This window comes from Dipodomys spectabilis, unplaced genomic scaffold (genome assembly GCF_019054845.1).
Source record: "Dipodomys spectabilis isolate Male_0828 unplaced genomic scaffold, ASM1905484v1 ptg000003l, whole genome shotgun sequence".
NCBI classification, from domain to species: Eukaryota; Metazoa; Chordata; class Mammalia; order Rodentia; family Heteromyidae; genus Dipodomys; species Dipodomys spectabilis.
Genome location: NW_024870680.1, coordinates 4,629,068 through 4,652,769, shown reverse-complemented (window position 1 = coordinate 4,652,769; position 23,702 = coordinate 4,629,068). Strand labels below are relative to the sequence as shown.

The 23,702-nt window shown below is 38.7% G+C and overlaps 1 protein-coding gene, 1 non-coding gene and 1 pseudogene across 2 annotated transcripts in view; 2 read left to right on the top strand and 1 right to left on the bottom strand.

The window, feature by feature from the left end:
• Positions 1 to 23,702, bottom strand: part of Dlg2 (discs large MAGUK scaffold protein 2) — a 2,085,086-nt gene that overhangs the window by 1,905,037 nt on the left and 156,347 nt on the right. The gene's annotated exons all lie outside the window — the stretch shown is intronic.
• LOC122113555 lies at positions 6,755 to 7,188 on the top strand (annotated as a pseudogene).
• On the top strand, positions 23,053 to 23,125 carry Trnak-cuu. The gene has a single exon. It is a non-coding gene; the product is annotated as a tRNA-Lys (tRNA).

The window sequence follows — 23,702 nt, the reverse complement described above, 5'->3', positions numbered from 1 at the left end:
GTCTTAGAACTTAATGCAAGCCTAATAGAAACTAAACCAGGCAGGTGTTAATGGCCCCATCCTCAGGCCAGTCATGGACAGTCTCTGGACTGACCCTGGTGCCTGGTGGATCAGATTTCTATTCAAACAGCAGGACTGTTTGGCTGTGTACAGCCGTCTCAGGCTACAAAATCCATCTAAGTAGAAAGCAACCTAGAGCAATGAAGTGCCTTGGTCATGTGCTTGTGCTGCATTGATGTCAATTGACTTTGGACTCCAGGGTTTGTTGTTGTTGTTGTTTTGTATGTTCTTTAATTGTAAAAATGCTGTACAGAGGGTAACAGTTACATGAGCAAGGTAATGAGTACATTTTCTATTGAGCATTGTTGCCTCCTCCTTTGTTTTCCCCTACCATCCCTTCCCTCCGACCTCCACAACTACCCCCCCCCAACCCCGCCAAAGTTGTAAAGTTCATTTTCAACATAGTGTTTTGTACATCTCATTGTTACAATGGGTCAGCCTATATCCTCATTTAAGCATTTTGTTTTTTCCCTTCCCCTCCCCAAATTAGAGAAGTGTATACTGAAGATGCAGGGCACCAACATCAAATACAGTGAAAACAGGGGTTATACTGTGGGGGAGGAACATACAAAGCAACAAAAAAAATCACATGGTACCTTATATATTCGTTAGAAACAATAGCAAGAAAGAAAAAAAACACTTGTGTCCCTATCTTGGGGTTCATTTCACTTAACTTCATCTTATATAGTCATATGTACATAGCTCTTGATCTTTTCTGCTTGTTCTACACATGTACTAGTTATTGCGAAAAAGGGAAACCATGGGACTTATGCTTCTTTAAGCCTGGCTTACTTCACTTAATATAATTTTTTCCAAGTCTTGCTATTTCCTAACAAATGGGGCAATGTCATTCTTTCTGATGGAGGCATAGAATTCCATTGTGTATATATACCACATTTTCTTGATCCATTCATCTACTGAGGGGCATCTGGGTTGGTTCCATATCTTAGCTATAGTAAATAATGCAACTATGATGAACATAGTTGTGCTGATAGCCTTAGTATGGCCTTGTTTGTGATCATTTGGGTAAATGCCCAACGGTGGGATTGCTGGGTCATAGGGGAGCTCTATGTGGAGTCTTTTGAGGAACCTCCATACTGCTTTCCAAAGTGGTTGAACAAGTTTACATTCCCACCAACAATGCATTAGAGTTCCCTTCTGTCCACATCCCTTCCAGCATCTGTTGTTATTAGAGTTCTTGATTCTAGCCATTCTAACTGGGGTGAGGTGGAATCTCATTTCTTTTATGGCTAAAGAGGTTGAGCATTTCTTCATGTGTCTATTGGCCATTCTTATTTCCTCTTCAGAGAACTTTCTCTTTAAGTCTTTAGCCCACTTATATATGGGGCAGTTGTTTCTTTGAGGATTTGTTGTTGGGGGATTTAATTTTTTGAGTCCTAAGTATATTTTAGATATAAGACCCTTGTCCATTGTATGGCTAGTGAAGATCTTCTCCCAATCTGTGGGTTTTCTATTGATCTTGCTAGCTATGTCCTTTGCTATTCAGAAGCTCTGCAGCTTTATGCAATCCCATTTGTCCAATCTATCTTTGATTTGTTGTGTTTCTGAGTCTCTATTAAAAAATTTCAGCCTGTGCCAAGGAGACCTTGGGTTTCTCCTATTCCGTCCTGTAATGTTTTCAGAGTATCTGCTTTGACTCCGAGGTCTTTGATCCATTTGGAGTTGACTCTGGTACAGAGTGATATACAAGGATCTAGCTTTAGTTTTCTACAGGTGAATAACCAATTTTTCCAGCACCATTTACTGAAGAGGCTGTCTTTCTTCCATTCTATTTTTTTAGTCCCTTATTGAAGATTAGGTGGCTATAGTTCTTTAGGTTCATTTCTGAGTTTTCAATTCTATTCCATTGGTCCTGAGGTCTGTTCTTGTGCCAGTACCAAGCTGTTTGCTTTGTAGTAAAGTTTGAAATTTGGTATTGATATTCCTCCTACACTGTTCTTTCTGCTAAGGATTGTTTTTGGTATTTGGGGTTTTTTACTGTTCCATATGAATTTTTGGATTGCTTCTTCTATTTCATTGAAGAATGAGGTCGGAGTATTTATACGTATCGCATTGAATTTATAGATAGCCTTGGGAAGTATTGACATTTTCACAATGTTGACCCTTCCAATCCAGGAGCATGGGAGGTTTTTCTACTTCCTAAGTTCTGCTTTGATTTCCTTTTTCAGGTTTTTAAGGTTTTCATCATAGAGATCCTTTACTTCTTTTGTTAACTCCTAGGTATTTTATTGGGGGGGGAGCTATTACAAAAGGAGTTGCTGTCCTGATTTCAGCCGGGCTCTTCTCATTATTGGCATACAGAAAAGCCATTGATTTTTTTTTAATTTTTTTATTGTGAAAGTACCATACAGAGGGGTTACAATTACATGGGCAAGGTAATGAGTACATTTCTTATCAAGCATTGTTGCCTCTTCCTTTGTTTCCCCTTCCTATCCCTTCGCATCAGCCCCCCTCCCCCACCCCCCACCCGTAGCCAAAGTTGTAAAGTTCGTTTTTCAACATAAGGACTTGTACATCTCATTGTTGCAATGAGTCCACCTGTATCCCTATTTAAACGGTTTGTTTTTGTCCTTCCCCTCTACAAATTATACCAGCATCAAATACAATGAAAACAGGGGTTATACTTTGGGGGAGGGACATACAAAGCCTAGGTCTCCTTGGCACAGGCCGAAATTTTCTTAATAGAGACCCAGAAACACAATAAATCAAAGCCATTGATTTTTAAGGGTTAATATAATACCCTGCTACTTTGCCAAAGCTTTGAATCAGCTCGAGTAATTTGGGAGTGGTGGACTCCAGGTTTAAGCCAACAGAGTGGTACTGGTGGCCATAAAACTGCTCACCCATTCTTCTTCCAGTGCCAAGAAACATAACACGGAAGTAGTATGTATCTACTGAAGAGAAGAGAGAGGAGGTAGGTGCCTATTCATGGCATGGGAGCCTGGACCCAGTCCCTTTACAGTAATGTTAATAGGCATGTAAAATCTTGTGTCTGTCCACATGTATCTGGGCCCAACACATCCCCAGGTGGAGGCTTATGAAGACAGAATACTCATTTTAGGCACTCTCTGAGTTCATTCTGAACAACACACCTGTTACAGGCTTAGGACAAACTTGGATTTGGGTGCCCTCTAGTGCTGAAGTAGCAATCACAAATCAAAAGCAGATATGAGAAAGCTGGATTTAGGGCACCTCCTAGTACTGAAATAGTGTAGTTTTCCACAGACTCAGAAAAAATAAGAAAACTTTTTTTTACTTTTTAGAAGGATTGAGAAAAGAAAGGAGGGAAAGGAAAGGAGAGCAATAAAAAAGAAAGGGAAGGAGGGAAGAAAGGAAGGTGAAAGGAAGCAAGAGGGAGGAAGGAAGGAAAGGAGGCGCATTGAAACAACTCTAATACTTAATCCTTTAATGAGTTAATGATGCTAAATATCAACAAGTACCAGGAACTTTCAGGAAATAGTGACTTCACTTAACATTAAATAAGTTGCCAGACAATGAGAAGTACAAGTTGTCATGTCCAAAACGAACTTTACAATGTTGGTGGGGGGGGGGGGGGGGGCTGGGGGGAGGGAGGAAGGAGAAGGATTGGGATTAGGGGGGGAGGGGGGAGGCTGGGAAGGGATGTGAAGGATAAACAAAGGAGGAGGCTGCAATGCTTGGTAAGAAATGTACACATTATCCTGCCCATGTAACTGTAACTCCTCTGTACAGTATGTTCACAAATAAAATTAAATTAAATTAAAAAAAAAAATAAAATAAAAAAAAAAAAAAATAAATAAATAAATAAGTTGCCAGCAACTAACCAGATAGTAGCATACATCTGCCAAATGTCAAACAGAAAATTAAAAGCAGTTATTCTAAAGAAACTCAATGAACTTCAACACAGAAAAATAATTTCATACTCTAACAGGGAAATGTACCAGAAAGATTAAAGCAATTTCTTAAAATTGAAGCCTTAAGGTGAAAAGTATACTAACAAAATTAAAAATTCAATAGAAAGCATCCGTAGCACGATAGATTAAACGGAAAAAAAGAATTCTAAGACAGGTTGTTTGAAAATACAAACAAGTAGGGCAAGAAATGACAAGAATAAAGAAAGCTTACCAGAAATTTGAGACAGTATTGAAAGAGCAAATATTCTAATTATGGTGGCTTACAGGAGACTAGAGGATGCTAAAATATAGAGAGCTGATTCAAAAAGAAAACTGCCCAAACCTAGAGAAAAATACAAATATCCATGTATAAAATGTCAAATGTCATCAGTCAGATTCAACCCAACCAAATCCACCCCAGTACATAGTACCAAAAAAAAACTCTGAAAAATTATAAGTAGAGGGTTCTCAAATCTACAACAAAAAAGCAACAACATATGAAAGTACTCCAAATAGTCTAATAACACATTTCTCAGAAAAGGCCTTTCACTCCAGAAGGAACTAGCATGAGGTATTTCACTACCAAAGGGAAAATAACTGTCAACCAAAAATGCTATGCCCAGAAGAGCTATTGTTTAATTAAGAAGGAGAGATAAAGGCATGCTCAGAAAATAAAAAATGCCTGCATATAGAAAAATTCTTTTTTTTTTTTTGGTCCGGTTGTGGGGCCTGAACTCTGGGCCTGGGCACTGTCCCTCAGCTCTTCAGCTCAAGGCTAGCGCTCTACCACTTGAGCCACAGCACTACTTCCAGCTTTTTTCTTTTTGCTTATGTGGTGCTGAAGAATCGAACCCAGAGCCTCAGGCATGCAAGGCAAGCACTCTACCACTGAGCCACTTTCCCAGCCCCATATAGAAAAATTCTAATGACTATTCATTATTAAAGAATTCCTTTTCTTCTTATATAAACACATAGACATAGACACATACCCCTCTTAAAGGTAATTATCAATATAAAGATTTCTTTAAAATGTTCTAATACATTTCATGATATTTTAAGCCTTTGAATTGATAATAGCTCAATCATTTATAAGCATTTAACTTCAACACATCACATCATTTAGCACCAGTTATCAAAATATCCAGGTCTCCTTTCACATTAATTGCTTTTTTTGGGGGGGGGGGGGGTCTGGTCATGGGGCTTGAACTCTGGGGCCTGGGCACCCCTCAGCTCTTCAGCTCAAGACTTGTGCTCTACCACTTGAGCCACAACGTCACTTCTGGCTTTTCTTTTTGCTTATGTGGTGCTGAGGAATCAAACCCAAGGTCTCATGCATGCAAGGCAAGCGCTCTACCACTGAGCCACCTTCCCAGCCCCTCACATTAATTGTTTTTATCCTTTCCCTTTATTCTTTGTTTTCTCTTCACTATTTTATTATTTTTATTTTCCAATCCTGAACCACTTCTCTAAGCTAATAAGTTATTTCTACTCTAGGTGTATTGCTACTAACATCCTCTCATCTCTGGCTCAGTAGACTTTACAACCAAAGATAAAACTACTTCTTTAAGATATCATTCTCAACAAAAGTTGTGATATACTTAACAGCCAGCATGGCTATATTTTTCAATAGTTTTCAGTGACCTTTTTTTTTAACTCTTTACTGATGTATACCTTTTTAATAAAACAAGTAACAAAAAATAGGCAAAGCCATACTTATTTAAAACACAGGACTTCAAAAATGATGTCTATAAAAATACAATGTTTAAGGCAGTTTGGAAATGCATTTATACATTTCTACAATGTCCATAAATTCTCTGGAAAATAAGGATGTTACCTCAAATCTATAAAATACACTGTACAGTTTAGGATGGTTCTCAATGGAGCATACTTCAAAATGGACTGTGAGTTTGGATCCTTGGTGAAAATTGGTGGGGGGGGGAGGGGAGGAAGTAACATACAGTTTTAAAACTTTTAATTTTTTAAAAAATAAATTATCTTCTGAAACATACAATTTATAAAAATTCTATATACAAAATATAGCAACTGGTAACAAACCCCAGTTTTAACACACTTTATATAGGAAAAAATGGTTGATCTTAAGAGTTACTGTGATGTTCAGTGACCTTTCTAACATCATTCCTTCTTACTACAAATCTAGAAGTCACAAACCGCAACCTTTAATTCAATTTCAACAGTAATAAAGGTAACATAAATTGCATGGAGACATTTGATAATAATTTCTGTCTATGTTCTTGTAAAGCACAGACCATGATGATTTGATTTAGACAAGTTAGAACAATATAATTTGCATTCTGAAATGTAATAAGTTGTGCCCTTGTTGAACTGTCCCCAAGATCTTTGGGCATGTAAAAAGGAGTCTGATGAAAGAGAGGTACATTATAATTACATGAGAAAGACAAGTGCTGTGCGTATGTACACACCGATGACAATATTTTCATGTATATACCATTCCACTTATAAAAAACACTGCACATATTGACTTTATTTCAACCTAAGGGCTATTTGTTAAATACAATTTAAGTCACTGTACTAGAAAGTCTATGGGAAATAGACAAGAATAACATGTTCCTAGAAAGGGTTTACAATACAGCTGAGATATGGGCTGCTTGACAAAGAAATCAAATATTGTAAAGGTGTAAAATTCTACAGAAATATTGAACAATAGAGATGAAATCTAACTCAAAGAGCCATAGAAGGCTTCACTAGGCAAGTACTACTGGAATTTAGGCCTTAGAAAACCAAAATATAGAGTCAGCAGGAAGCTGGGAGCTGAGAGCAAGATGGTCTACATCTCAAATGGCAAGTGTTGGACAGCCAGAGTCAATCTGCTAACATTTCTTCTCGGGAATAGCAGTTTGCCATTTTATTTTTCAAAACTCTGCTACAGCAAGATGTGAAGAAAAGAAGAGGCTATGGAAGCTCATCTGATTCCACATATGATGATAGAAGAAAGCTACCAGGAAACCCTCCTGGAAAAAATGAGTCAATTCAATCATCTTCTTGGCTCCAGTCCCCTTTCCAATGGCTGGAGGATGAGGAAGGTAAATGTTTGCTCCAAGAAGCAGGCAACTTGACATGCACATTCATGGAAGGAAAAGATTAAGAATAGAGGGCTGACCATGATGGATAAGAAGATGAATGTGTATGTCCAAACAAGGATTGCTCTGTGTCCTCATAGGTGAATGAGATCATGCTGTGAATTCCCTCCACAGGGATCTGGTCTGAGTGATAGCAGTTCTATAAATACACGTTTCATCCTTTTTGTATAGTTTATTAAAGTATTAATATAGTTTTAATAAGTAAATCTTTTTAGGTTGCAAAATTTGACTCTGAATCTTTACATATAATAAATCTAAAAGTTCTAAACCTGAAGAAAATAAAGGCTATGCTGTACTGAACTTTAAAAAACTAAAATATATTTGATTACAATTGAACATTGTAAAGTAATTATAGCAATTGCTATGATGTCCATTTTGTAGCTTAAAAAGGGAGGGTTGAAAGAGGCTAAGAGGACATTCCCACCTAAGCTACACAACTAGTAAATATCAAATGGAATCTAAACCCAGGATTTATTCACTATATCACTTATTCATTATAACATTTTATATAAGATATCTTAATTAAAAGTAAGGAAGCATAATTTCAGGATAAGGATCTTAAAAAATCATTCATTCCTACTATAATAGTAAACTTAGCTGTTCTTTGTAAACCTCATGAAAATTGTTCTTATTCTTCAAATATCAACATCTTCTATTTTAAGCAAAGAAAAATTCTTGAAGTATTTTAAATATGAATGCTAAAGAAATTGATCTTTGCTTAATGATTAAAACACCTAGCTGGGCTCTGGTAGTTCACATCCGTAATCCTAGCTACTCAGGAGGCTTAAGATCTGAGAATCAGGAAAAAAGTCTGTGACACTCTTATCTCCAATTACCTACCAAAACTCAGGAGGTGGGACTGTAACTCTAGTAGTAGAGTTCTCTCCTTGAGCAAAAAAAGCTCAAGGACAATGTCCAAGACCTGAGTTCAAGCCTCAGGACTGGCACACACATGCACACACACACAATACACACTCATGCACACATACCCACCCACATGCACACAAAAGATTAACTTGTAACAAAAAGGGTGTAAAACAACTTCATCATGATATAAAGAATGTAGTTATAATCTTAAGACTGATACCCTTCTTTTTTTTAATTTTTATTTTTATTTTTTGTGAACATACTGTACAGAGGGATTACAATTACATGGGCAAGATGATGAGTACATTTCTTATCCAGCCTCCTCCTTTGTTTACCCTTCACATCCCTTCCCAGCCTCTCCCTGCCCCCCCACCCAATCCCCTCCCCCCCCCACCAAGTTGTAAAGTTCGTTTTTGACATGACAACTTGTACTTCTCATAGGTGCAACGGGTCCACCTGTATCCTTATATGACTTGTTTTTCCCCATCTCCTCCACAAATTATATTGACATCAAATATAGTGAAAGCAGGGGTTATACTGTGGGGGAGGGACATACAAAGCAACAAAGAAATAATCTTATAAATGAGTTAGAAACAAATGCATGAAAGAAAAAAACATTTAAATACATATCTAAGGGTTCATTTTCCTAACAAAGAGTGATACCCTTCTAAACTGTGTCTCTGGAGGATAGTACAGAAGAAGCCAACAAGATTACACTTCACTAAATACAAAATAAATTTTTACCAATGAGGATAAATACCTAAAGAAATAAGAAGACACATTGAACTTCATAAATATTAGAAAAGTTCAAAGTATTTCATACTTAGTACTCAAAATACTCTGAGAAAGATACTGTTATCACCCTCCCAAGTAGTTAGGATTATTGTTTGAAACCATTGTGTCTAGTCATACTCTTTTCCATAGAGTATTTTATTTGGTTTTGGCTTTGGTTTGTTTTTTTGTAGGTACTTGAATACTGAATTCAGGGCTTCTCATTCCAGCCAAGCTTTTTGCTGGTTATACTGGAGATAGAGTCTAACAGACTTTTCTACGGGAACTGGCTTCAAATTGAAATCCTCTAGATCTCAGCTCCTTAGTAGTTAGGGTTATAGGAATGAGCCATTAGCACCTGACTCACTGCCTAGGTGAACTTGGGCATGGTTTTTTGGTAAAGTAATGAGTACATTTCTTTTTAAATGCTGGTACCCCTCCCTCATTTTCTTCCACTTTCCCTTCCCCACCAAGTTGTAAAGTTCATTTCTAACATAATGAACACCTTTTTTTAACTTTAAGAGATCTAGTTTAATAAAACAATTATTTTGAGATGAGAATGGAAGAAGTAACACAGGGTAGCTTGAATGTCAAGTGTCGGAAGATTCAGACTATAATAACCTCAGCTACTAACAAGCCATGTGAAATAGAGAAATCCACCCATCAACCAGGAAATACTTATTGACCCTCTTATTGAAAACTTTGTTCTTGGGGCTGGGGAAGATGGTTCAGTGGTAGAGTGCTTGCCTCACATGCATGAGGCCCTGGGTTCAATTCCACATAAGCAGAAAAGGCCAGAAGTAGCACTGTGGCTCCAGTAGTAGAGTACTAGCCTTGAGCTGAAGAGCTGAGGGACAGCGCCCAGGCCCATAGTTCAAGCCCCACAACTGGCAAAAATAAATAAATAAAACATTGTTCTATGTATTCTGGACATACAGCCTAAAAGACAATAACCAAAAAACACTATTCCTCATTTTGTGAGAGTGATCATTACTGTTCATTCATCAGTTTTCTTAATGATTGAACTAAGGTTTAAAAACAAGCTAGGGAGGGGGGACCAAGATGGCGACGGGGCAGTAGGGAAACGCCACAGCTCTCTCCAACCAAAAAGAGAGTTCGAGTTCCAACGTTTAATCTCCCCAAGAGACCGACAACAACAAAAAGACGAACACTCAGAGAAAAACCAGAGGTGGAAAATAACAAAAAAAAGAAAGAGAGGAAAAGAAGAATTTCAGAACAGAGAAGAGCGAAGACCCCTCCCCCAACCTTTACTGGCCGCGCGGCAGTGCGCCAAGCCGCCGGCCAGCCGGCCCGGCGGGGGCTGCCGGAGCCACAGAGACACAGGGGGCTGCCTGCAGATCACCAGGTACCGGATTGCAGAACAGCGGATCGCCAGGAACAGAGAAACCTACCAGCCGGGAGTCTCCAGGAGGATCCCACCCCACCCATCACTCTCCACCGGAGCGGAGAGGCTCCATCCTGCCAAAGCCGCCCGGCACCAGCAGCGCCACAAAGGGACCTGTCCGCAGACCACCCGCCCAATCGCGATCGCAACGACCAGGCGGGGGGCCGCCCAACCCAGCCCGCAACCACCCCAACTGAACTCGGACTGCAACAACAACTGACGACCTACAGGGTGAGTACCCATCAGGGGACAGGGAATCCATCAAGGGAGACCAGAGCTGGAGGGAATCCCCAGACCCTGACCTAGACTCCCTACCCCAACACCCGGACCACAGGACCCACTAAAACTGGGAACTGTTCGAGAGCTCCACCAGCCGGTAGAGCACACTCTGCTGGCCAGGCCAGAGCAAGAGCGCCCCTGGAAGGGAGCTTAAATGCTCAAGCCAGGAACAGTGCCCCTGGGTCAAGACAACCAACAGTAGAAGAAATTTGAACTGTGTCCTCCAGGCTGCATAACCAAGGTGGTATACACATTAGCACAGGCCTAACGAGCGCGCTCCAGGCTGGGGCCGGAACCAGGCCAGGGGACCGGCGCCTGAACAAAGCAAAAAGGGTCAGAAGTGGGGCTGTGGCTCAAATGGTAGGGTGCCAGCCCTGAGCTGAAGAGCTGAGGGACAGCACCCAAACCTAGAGTTCAAGCCCACAACCAGCCCAAAACAAACAAACAAAAACACATCAGGAGCCCATAGCAGACTCCAGTATTTGGGAGAGTGCATCCAGAGCATCTGATCTTCCCAAGAGCACCCGCAGGAGCAAACACAAGCAGTCCAGGCTGCTCAACCCTTCCAAAGGCGGGAATTGCTACAGCAGAGAGCTGAGAATCCTAAGTGAATAGCAGCTGGAAATAGGCTCCCAACAGAATCCAGATCAGGCACAGACTCTCTCTACCAATACAGAATCAGCAACCAAGCAAAGACAGACACACCAAAACAAGATTGAAGAGCAGTCTCCTGAACCCCCATGCGAAAATCACAGAGAAAAATCACAAGGTTTACCACTACCCAGGACAGCAAGCTCACCTCAAAAGCCAGCAGCCACGCAGGGGAGAGCCCCAGTGGGAGCAAAGCAGGAATGGAAGACAAAAACTACATCCAAGGGTTGCTGGAGGCAATGACTCAAGAAATAAAGCGAGAAATGGATCAGAAATTGAAAGAGCACAAGGATGAACTATCAAAAGATATACAGGACATCAAACAAAAATTGGATGCAAAAATAGAAGCTGCACAAACCTCAGTAAGAAGTGAGATAAACGCCAAATTAGAGGTAATGCATACTGATATCACCTCATTGAGAGGTGAGATCAGTACTCTGAGAACCAACATTGAATCCATAAAGGGATCCATTTCCACCATGCAAACCACAATAGAAGCCACGGTCAACAGAGTGAATGAAATGGAAGGTAGAGTGTCAGATACAGAAGACAGAATACACCAACTGGACCAAAAAGTGACAGATATGGAAAAATCACTCAAATTAAACCAAAGGGAAATTCAAGAGCAAGCAGATAATGCTAAAAAATTTAACCTTCGCATAATCGGAGTGGACGAAGGTGAGGAATTCCAGAGCAAGGGAATGCAACACCTATTTAACAAGATAGTCAATGAAAATTTTCCCCACCTCAAAAACGACCATCTTAACTACATCACAAAAGCTTATCGAACACCCAACAAGCAAGATCCCAGGAGAAACACTTCTAGGCACATAATAGTAACAATGATGGATCTGAATAATAAGGAAACAATCCTGCATGCAGCAAAAATGAAGAAGGAGCTATACTACAACGGGAAAAAAATTAGAATCACTGCAGATCTCTCCACACAAACAATGAATGCAAGAAAAGCCTGGGAAAGCACCATACGAGCCCTGAGAGCCAATAACTGCCAACCCAGACTGATATACCCGGCAAAGCTAGCATTCACATTCGATGGAGAACTGAAAACTTTTAATAGCAAAGAAAAACTAAATGAATACATAAACATTAAGCCAGCATTACAAAGAATTCTAAGAGGGGGGACACAACCTGAAGAAAGCAACCAGGAACTGGGACCTGCCCCAAACAGGCATTACTCAAAGTCTAACTGAGCAAGCACAGGAGGAAAGGAAAGAAGAAAAACTTAGGAAAACGGAATGGCAGGGACAACAATGCATCTCTCTATACTTTCTCTTAATATAAATGGGCTGAATTCGCCAATTAAAAGAAAACGAACTGAGGACTGGATCAGAAAACAAGACCCATCCATCTGTTGCCTTCAGGAGACCCACCTCTCAGCCAAACATACAAACAAACTCAGAGTGAAGGGGTGGAAAAGGATCTACCAATCAAATGCCCCCAGTAAGAAAGCAGGTGTAGCTATCCTGATATCTGACAAAATAAACTTTTCATTAAAATCAGTACAGAAAGACAAGGACGGACACTACATATTAATAAAGGGAACAATCCAAGAGGAGGATATAACCATCATCAACTTATATGCCCCAAATATTGGTGCACCCAGATATGTTAAACAAATGCTCTCAAACTTACAGAATAAAATAGATCCCAATACGATAATACTAGGAGACTTTAACACGCCACTCTCACCAAAGGACAGGTCTACCAACCAGAGGATTGGTAAAGAAGCTACCGAATTAAGTGAGGCCATACTTCAAGCGGAATTAACTGACATCTACCGAGTATTTCACCCTAAAACAACACAGTACACATTCTTCTCAGCAGCTCATGGAACTTTCTCCAAAATAGACCATATCATAGTTCATTCAAGGAACTTAAGCAAATACAAAGGGATCGACATAATCCCCTGTATCCTATCTGACCACAGTGGAATCAAGCTAGCTCTCAATAACAAAGCATACCGCAGAAATTTCTCTAATACATGGAAATTGAACAGCACACTCCTTAACAAGGCCTGGGTAACAGAAGAGATCAGAGAAGAAATAAAGCATTTCCTAGAACTCAATGAAAATGAAAACACCTCACAAAGAAACTTGTGGGACACAGCAAAAGCAGTCCTGAGGGGCAAATTTATTGCCCTCAGTGCCCACATCAAGAGAATGGAGACAGACCAAGTAAATAATCTCATGTTGCAACTAAAACAGCTAGAAAAACAAGAAAAAATGGGACCTAAAGCTACTAGACGAAGCCAGATAACCAAATTGAGAGCAGAGATTAACCAATTAGAAAATCAGAAAACCATAACCAAAATAAACCAAACAAAAAGCTGGTTCTTTGAAAAAATAAACAAAATTGATGGCCCGTTGGCAAGATTAATTAAAAAAAGAAGAGAGGAAACCCATATTAATAGGATTAGGGATGCCACGGGAAACATCACAACACGCACCCAAGATATCCAAACAATTCTAACAGACTACTTTCAAAAGCTATACTCTCTAAAGGAAGAAAATCTGGCGGAAATGGATGCATTTTTAGAGAAATACAAGTTACCCAAACTGAGCAAAGAAGAAGTTAACCAATTAAATAAGCCAATATCCTATAATGAGATACAGGAAGCTATCAAAAGTCTTCCAACAAAAAAAAGCCCAGGACCAGATGGATTCACAGCAGAATTCTATAAGACCTTTAAAGAAGAACTAATACCCATACTCCTCAAGCTCTTCAGAGAAACAGAGAAGGAGGGAGCTATCCCAAACTCATTCTACGAAGCCAATATCACACTCATCCCCAAACCAGGCAAAGACCCAACCAAAAAGGAGAATTACAGGCCAATCTCCTTGATGAACACAGATGCAAAGATCCTTAACAAGATTCTAGCTAACAGAATCCAGAAACACATAAAAAAAATAATACACTATGATCAGGTAGGCTTCATCCCAGAGACACAGGGATGGTTTAACATACGTAAGTCAATAAATGTAATCCAGCATATCAACAGAGCCAAGGTCAAGAATCACATGATTATCGCCACAGATGCAGAAAAGGCCTTTGATAAAATTCAACATTCATTCATGCTAAAAGCTCTGGAGAAAATAGGAATAGAAGGAACATTTCTAAAAACAATAAAAGCCATTTATGACAGACCAATAGCCAATATTATACTTAATGGGGAAAAGCTACAACCAATCCTCCTAAAAACAGGAACAAGGCAAGGATGTCCACTGTCTCCACTCCTCTTCAACATAGTCCTAGAACCCTTAGCCAGGGCAATAAGGCAAGAAAAAGACATTAAAGGGATCCGCATAGGGAAAGAAGAAGTGAAACTATCCCTTTTTGCAGACGACATGATACTATACCTCCACGATCCCAAAAACTCCATTCCCAAACTTTTAGAAATCATAAGTCACTTCGGCAAAATAGCAGGATACAAAATAAACCCACAAAAATAAGTTGCCTTCCTATACACTGATAACGCACAGGAAGAGAGGGAAATAAAGGGAGCAACCCCATTCACAATAACCTCCAAAAAATAAAATATTTAGGAATTAACCTAACCAAAGATGTAAAAGAACTATTTAATGAGAACTATAAAAAGTTAAAGAAAGAAATTGCAGAAGACACTAGGAAATGGAAAGACCTCCCATGCTCCTGGATAGGCCGACTTAATATAGTAAAGATGGTGATACTTCCAAAACTAATATACAAATTCAATGCAATTCCTATTAAAATCCCAATGACGTACATCACTGAAATACAGAAAACAGTCCAAAAATTTATATGGAACAACAAAAGACCTAGAATAGCCAAAACAATTCTAGGGGATAAAGACAATATGGGAGGGCTATCCATGCCGAACTTCAAACTCTACTACAGAGCTATAATCACAAAGACAGCATGGTACTGGCACAAAAACAGACCCGAAGACCAATGGAACAGAATAGAAGATCCAGATATAAATCCACAGGCCTACAGCCAGCTGATATTCGACAAAGGAGCCAAAGACATACAATGGAAGAAACACAGCCTCTTCAACCGCTGGTGCTGGGAAAACTGGGCAGCCACATGCAGAAAACTAAAAGTGGACCCCAGCCTATCACCATGCACCAACATCAACTCAAAATGGATTAAAGACCTTAACATTAAACCTGAATCTCTGAAACTACTCCAGGACAGAGTAGGAGAGACACTTGAACTAATAGGCACAGGAAGGAACTTCCTGAACAGAGTCCCAGGGTCACAACAAGTTGGAGAGAGACTCGACAAATGGGACTACCTTAAAATAAAAAGCTTCTGCACAGCTAAATCTATCGCAACTAAGCTAGAAAGACAACCAACTAATTGGGAAAAAATATTTACCAGCAATATATCAGACAAGGGGTTAACATCCTGTATATACAGGGAACTCAAGAAACTAATCCCTCCCAAACCTAACAAACCAATTACTAAATGGGCAAGGGAACTAAAGAGGGACTTCTCAAATGAAGAAATAAAAATGGCAAAGAAACACATGAGGAAATGTTCATCATCCCTGGTGGTGAAGGAAATGCAAATAAAGACAACCCTGAGATACCACCTTACCCCAGTCAGAATGTCCCACATCCACAAATCAGCCAACGACAAATGCTGGAGGGGATGTGGAGAAAGAGGAACCCTATTACACTGCTGGTGGGAATGTACACTTATACAACCACTTTGGAAAGCAGACTGGAGGGTCCTTAGAAAGCTAAAGATTGACCTCCCTTACGACCCAGTCATACCACTTCTAGGCATCTACCCTGAACAACAGGAACCAATATACAAGGACACGTGCACCTCCATGTTTATTGCAGCACTGTTCGCAATAGCTAGGATATGGAAACAACCTAGGTGCCCCACCACAGATGAATGGATCCAAAAATTGTGGTATCTATACACAATGGAATATTATGCAGCCATTAGAAATGACAAAATAATGGCATTTGCAGGGAAATGGATGGAGCTAGAAGGAATCATGTTGAGCGAGGTAAGCCAAGAACGAAGAGACAAACGGTACATGGTCTCCCTCATAAGTGGATGCTAAATCCAAAAGGTTAGGTGATACGACAAAACTAACAGGACTTAAGAAACAAAGAACTCCCGCTCATCTGGTTGAACCACTACTAAATATCCTCATGCTGCTGATCACAAATATGGTATATAACATGTGAACACTGTTATATATTACAGACTGTGGTAGACAATTTGCTCCAGGGAAGTTAGAATGAACTTGTGACTTTGAAATTATGTAATCATTTAATCACAATCAAAAAAAAAAAAAAAAAAGAACCTCGGGGAAGGGAGGGAGGGAGGGGATGGTAGGGGGAAAACAATGGAGGGGGTAACAATGTTCAAGAGGAAGTGTACTCATAACCTCACTCATGTAACTGTAACCCTCTGTATAGTAGCTTTACAATAAAAATAAATAAATAAAAAAAATAAAAACAAGCTACTTACTAGAAATAGCATTCTAGTGTCCTGATATAGCACTTACATAACAATATCATGGTAGCTTCTGTGTCTATGCTAAGGAAAACTTGTGTGCACACATTTCAGTTACTCCTTTGGAAGGTAAAAGGAATGTATTCAGAAAAATGAAGAGACTGAACTTCCAGGCTATGTATGTCCTCACTACCTACAGCTGCCATAGCCAGCTGTTCCCACACATTCCCTGCATGGGGCACATTTTTCTGGAATGTATTGATATTTGACACTCTATGAGTCATTGCAAAAGGCAATAGAATCAATATGATTTACAGATATTGGTGGAAAATATTGGGGGTTTTCTGTTCTAAGGTGGACTCAGTGGCAATTCCAAGGAATCCATATAGAAATTAAAGAAAAATATTTCCATATCTTGGATGTGTTTCCATTTCTCTAGTTGACATGAATTGACAATAACCCCGTACTACTCATAGTAGTAGTGTTGTCTGGACATGATTAAAAACATCAGTTTTGAGTCAAGTTTACAAGAAAACAGATAGATATAAATGTATTTGGCTTTAAATTCTTAATTTATCTACTGACAAGCTTAAAGATTTTAACTTCTCTGATTCTGTTTCCTCATATATAAAATGAAAGTGATGATACCTATCTCCTAAAGTTACCAAATGATAGAAGTTACAAAATGCTTGTTATATAACAATCAATTAAGCTGTGTAATTTTAGCTATTAAAAGTAAATATATATACAAGGAGAAAACATGAACTATCATTTTCAAAATACCACTCATTTCAATACAAAGAAAACTAGCATTTGGAGTGCTTTGGCTTCAAATCTCATAGATAACACTACTTAGAAAAGAAATAAACTATTTTTCCCTGTGTTTCTAAATAAGCGGATCAATATCTCATACATACCACTAAGGTCCTTTGCAATCTAGCATTTAAACAATATCCCAATAGCAAAGTTTATTCTCAATACTTACAAGAGAACACAGGTATGAAGATCAAATACATCTTTCATATAACTCACAAGTAAAACTATATTAAAGATATTCAGATAGGAGAAATGTACACATTATTTTGAAGGACAGATCCAAGTGACTGGCTCCAATTTTATAGCCCTTTTCTTACCATTTCCTTTGTGACAACTAGCAAACATATAATATATAACAATACCAGAACGTAATATTTGTGAAGAAATCACACAGAAATATTTCAAGTCACCAGCAGTGCTCCAATCACAATAAGGAGATTGACACAAAAGTAGATTAACTTACAGTGAACAAGAACTTCCTTGGACTCCATGAAAATTTGACAAGAGTGGGATGAATTTAGACTTCCAAAAACAAATATTTGCTGCTAGTACTGTCTCTTTCTCCCATCATTTAACTAAACAGTGAAGAACATACACTCCTTCCTAACAGCTGACTGTTAATCCTATCTTTAGTTTAAACAAGACCCTTTCAAAAATACTTAGCATACCACCCTGAAACTATCCAGAAGAAAAGTGCTTTAGAAACATTCCCCATTGCAGGAATGCTTTTTCTCCCTGTTTACTTAAGAGATAACCTATATGGAAATGAACCCCAAGATAAGTATTTAAATGTTTTTTACTTTCATGCGATTGTTTCTAACATATTTATAAGATGATTTCTTTGTAGCTTTGTATGTCCCTCCTCCACGATATAGTCCTTGCTTTCACTGTATTTGATATTGCTATAATTTGTGGAGGGGAAGGGAAAAAACAAATCGTTTAAATAGGGATACAGGTAGACCCATTGCAACAATGAGATGTACAAGTCGTTATGACGAATTTTACAACTTTGGTGGGGGGGGGTGTTGATATGGGAAGGGATAGGAAGGAGAAACAAAGGAGGAAGCAACAATGCTTGATAAGAAATGTACTCATTATCTTGCCCATGTAATTGTAACTCCTCTGTACTGTATTTTCATAATAAAAAAATTTTTTTAAAGAGATAACCTACATGATTTGCATTCACATCAATTGCTCCACTGATGATATTCAGATTTCCCCACACAATTCTTTTGTTTCAGCTGGCTTTTGTTCAGTCTGGGAGGTAACACAAATGTCAACACATTTGAGTGCCAGTGAAAATGAAACATTAATATAAAAAGGCAACTACTACAACCAGGCTATATTATATACAAGAAGTAAATAAATATTATTTACTCTTGACTCATCTACCACACTAAAGCCCAGAGTCAATTGACTGTAAAGGGGATTTCATTTGGACTCCATAGATAACATTAGTTGTTTTTTTGCTCTTTGACATCACATAGATTATTTTTAAGTATTATCTTTGCCTAACTCTTTAAAATGCTAAAAGGTGATAGCAGTAATTTTTATTCACAGGAACTAATTTCACTCTGAAAAATACACATTTCTAAACTGTATATCCATGTACTGTTAATTTAAAAATCAAAGTGGCTATTTGTAAAGGATGATGATTAGTAGTAGTTGTATTTTATTGTAAAGGCAATGTACAGAGGGGTGGTAGTTATGTAACTTTAAAAAATGAGTATAATTCTTGTAGAACATTGTTACCCACTGCCTTATTTTCTTCCACTTTCCTTCCCCCCATATCTCCCATCCCTGCCAAGTTGTAAAGTTCATTTCCAACATAATGTCTCATAAGTATTGTTCTTGCATTGGCTCACTGTTTGTCCTTTGTCTCATCATTTCAGTGTCTTTATTAAGAAAGTTTTGATAACAAAATGCTGAAATAAGGATAGAGCATGACTTTTTTTTCCTTTTTTTTAAAAAAATAAGTTTTTGATTGTGAAAATACTGCACAGAGGGGTTACAATTACATGAGCAAGGTAATGAGTACATTTCTTATCAAGAATTGTTGCCTCCTCCTACCATCCCTTCCCTCCCACCTCCTCAACTACACTGCCCCCCCCCCCACCAACATTGTAAAGTTCATTTTTGACATAGTGTTTTGTACATTTCCTTGTTGCAATGAGTCAACCTGTATCCCTATGTAAACATTTTTTCCTTTCCCCTCCTCAAATTATACCAACATCAAATACAATGAAAACAGAGGTTATACCGTGGAGGAGGGACATACAAAACAAAAAAAAAATCACATGGTACTTTATAAATATGTTAGAAACAATATCAAGAAAGAAAAAAACCACTGTGTCCCTATCTTGGGGTTCATTTCACTTAACTTCGCCTTATCTGACCTTTTCTACTTGTCCCAGACATATACTAGTTGTTGCAAATAAGGGAAACCATGGAACCTATGTTTCTTTGGGCCTGGCTTACTTCACTTAATATAATTTTTCCAAGTCTTTCCATTTCCTAACAAATGGGGCAATGTCATTCTTTCTGATGGAGACATAGAATTCCATTGTGTGTGTGTGTGTGTGTGTGTGTGTGTGTGTGTGTGTGTGTGTCACATTTTCTTGATCCATTCATCTAATGAGGGGCATCTAAGTTGGTTCCATATCTTAGCTATGGGAAATAATGCTGCAATAAACAGTTGTGCTGGTAGCTTTAGTATGACCTTGTTTGTGAACATCTGGGTAAATGCCCAAAAGTGGGATTGCTGGATCATAGGGGAGTTCTATGTGGAGTCTTTTGAGGAACCTCCATGCTGCTTTCCAAAGTGGTTGAACAAGTTTACACTCCCACCAACAATGCAGTAGGGCTCCCTTCTGGCCATATCCCCTCCAGCAACTGTTGTTATTAAATGTCTTGTTTATAGCCATTCTAACTGGGGTGAGGTGGAATCTCAATGTTGTTTTGATTTGCATCAAGACAGCTTGGTACTGGCACAAGAACAGACCTCAGAACCAATGGAATAGAATTGAAAGCCCAGAAATGAACCCACAGACTTGTAGCCACCTAATCTCCGATAAGAGAGCTAAAAAAAAATAGAATGGAAGAAAGACAGCCTCTTCAGTAAATGGTTCTGGAAAAATTGGTTAATCACCTGTAGAAAACTAAAGCTAGATCCTTATATATCACCCTGAGCCAGAATCAACTCCAAATGGATCAAAGACCTTTGAGTCAAAGCAGACATACCCTGAAAATATTACAGGAAGGAATAGGAGAAACCCTAGGTCTCCTTGGCACAGGCAGAAATTTTCTTAACAGAGACCCAGGAATACAAGAAATCAAAGATAGATTGGACAAATGGGATTGCATGAAGTTGCAGAGCTTCTGTATAGCAAAGGACATAGCTAGCAAGATCAATAGAAAGCCCATAGATTGGGAGAAGATCTTCACTAGCCATTCAGTGGACAAGGGTCTCATATCTAAAATATACTTAGAACTCAAAATTAAATCCCCCAACAACAAATACTCAAAGAAACAACTGCTGATAAACAAGTGGGCTAAAGACTTAAAGAGAAAGTTCTCTGAAGAGGAAATAAGAATGGCCAATAGACACATGAAGAAATGCTCAACCTCCCTAGGCATAAAAGAAATGCAAATCAAAACAGCATGACCTATTGTAACAATGAGATGCACAAGATACTATGTTTTACAACTTTGGCAAGGGGGAAGGCCTGGAGTGGGTGGGGGTGTAAGTTGGTAAGATGGATAGGAAAGTTGATGGTAGGGGGAAAACAAAGGAGGGGGTAACAATGCTCAATAGGAAATGGACTCACTACCTTGTTCATCTAACTATAACCCTTCTGTACAATAAAAATATATATTAAAAAGGAAAAGTAAATAGAGAAAAGGTATTGTAATTATTTTCGCTGACTACTTATAATTTTCATAAATATGAACTTTTGTGCATTAAAAAAAAAGAAAGTTTTGACCCTGGCCAAGGAGTCCTAGTATTTCCCCTATTCCTTTCTGCAATATTTTCAGGGTATCTGTTTTACCTCAAGGTCTTTCATCCATTTGGAATTGATTCTGGTGCAGGGTGATATATAAGGATCTGATTCAGTTTTCTACACATATATAGCCAGTTCTACCAGCACCATTTGTTGAAGAGGCTATCTTTCTTCCATCCTGTTTATTGGTTCCATTATCAAAGATTAGGGGGCCATAAGTCTGTGGGTTCCTTTCTGAGTCTTAAGTTCTATTCCATTGGTCCTCAAGCCTATTCTTGTGGCAGTAACCAAGCTGTTTATGTAACTACAACTTTACAATAGAATTTGAAGTTTGGTACTGATATTCATCCAGTACTGCTCTTGCTGCTAAGGATTGTTTTTGCTATTCGGGGTCTTTTAGTATTCCATTTGAATTTTTGGATTGCTTGTTCTATTTCAGTTAAGAATGATTTTGGGATATTGATGGGTATTTCATTGAATTTGTGGATAGCTTTTGGCAGTATTTCCAATTTCATGATGTTAATCCTCCCAATCCAGGAGCATAGGAGGCTTTCCACTTCCTTATATGTATAATTTCCTTTTTCGGGTTTCTAAAGTTTACATCTGTAGAGGTCTTTCACATCTCTGGTGAAGTCCTAGACATTTTTGAGACTATTACAAAAGGAATTGCTTTCCTGATTTCAGCCTCACCATTCTCATTGTTAGTAAACAGACAAGATATTGATTTTTGTGGGTTAATTTTATACCCTGCTACTTTAACAATGTGTTGTTCAGTATCCATAGGTTACAATTGTTGCTTTTGGTGTTGAGATCTAATTTTATTCCACTGTGGGATGAGAGTATTCAGGGAGTAATTTCAGTATTTCTGAATTTGCACAGATTTGCTTTGTGACCTGAAATTATATCTATTTTGGAGAATGTTCCATGTGCTGCCACGAAGAATGTATATTCTGATGCTGCTGGGTAAAATATTCTGTAGATGTCTGTTAAGTCTAGCTGGTTCATGTAATTGTTTAGTTCTGATATTACTCTGTTGAGTTTTTACCAATGTATTTGGATCTATGTGTGATTTGGGGGTTTAGTGTTTGCTTGATGCATTTGGGGGCACCAACATTTGCTGTATACATATTTAGAATTGTTATATCCTCCTGTAGGAGTGATCCCTTTATTAGTAATGTCCTCCTTTGTCTTTTCTCACTGATTTTAATCTGAAGTCTATTTTATCTGATATTTGAATTGCAACTACAGCCTGCTTATGGGGATTGCTTGCTTGATAGAGTTTATTCCAGCCTTTTACTCTCAGAATATGTTGACTTTTGTGGACAAGGTGTGTGTCTTGAAAACAGCAGATAGATGGATCTTGCTTTTTTATCCAACTAGTCAATCTATGTCATTTAATTGGAGAGTTAAGTCCATTAATATTAAGATTAGGATTAAAAGGTGTTTGGTAGTTCCTGCCATGTTATTCATCTTCTTAGTGGCTATGCCACATCAATTCTTACTATCATTATCTGGTTCTCTGTGTAAGGACCATTTCACTACCAATATCATGTTCTTGGTTGTCTATATGTAGAATGTCTTGGAGTATTTTCTGTAATATTGGTTTGGTGGAGATATATAGTTTCCATTTTTCCTTGTTGTAGAAGGAGAATTTAGCTGGATTCACTCTTCTTGGTTGGTAGTTTGTCTTTAAGGTGTGACATGCTGTGGTTGCTGGGCTAGCTCAGTCGGTAGAGCATGAAACTCTTATTCTCAGGGTCATGGGTTCAAGCCCCATGCTGGGTGAGCTTTTTTACTTCAGCACTTTCCCGATCCTCCATATTCCTCAATGGTGGCTTTAGAAACAAGGCTCATTAGGGAGTGATGCTGTGAACATGTGTGAGAATGTCACAGTGAAATCTTCTCCCATAACTAATGTAAGATGTGACATACCTCACCCTGCATCTAGAGAAGTGTATTTACACTTCTCTAATTCAGGGAGGGGAAGGGAAAATGCTTAAATAAGGATACAGGATTACCCATTGTAATAATGAGATGTACAAAACACTATGCTGAAAATGAACTTACAACTTCGGGGAGTGAACTTACAACTTCGGGGAGGGGGGGAGATACTTGTGGAGGTGAGAGGGAAGAGATGGTAGGGGGAAAACAAAGGAGGAGGCAACAATGCTCAATAGGAAATGTACTCATTACCTTGCTCCTGTAACCCCTCTGTACAGCATTTTTACAATAAAAAAAGGTACCCAAAAAAAGGGGGGGAAAATGTGGCATACCTCACTCAGTCCAGGCTCGCTTTGCTTTTGTGGTCTCTGCTGAGAAATCTGTAGTTATTCTGATCGGTTTTCCTTTACAAGTCATTGAT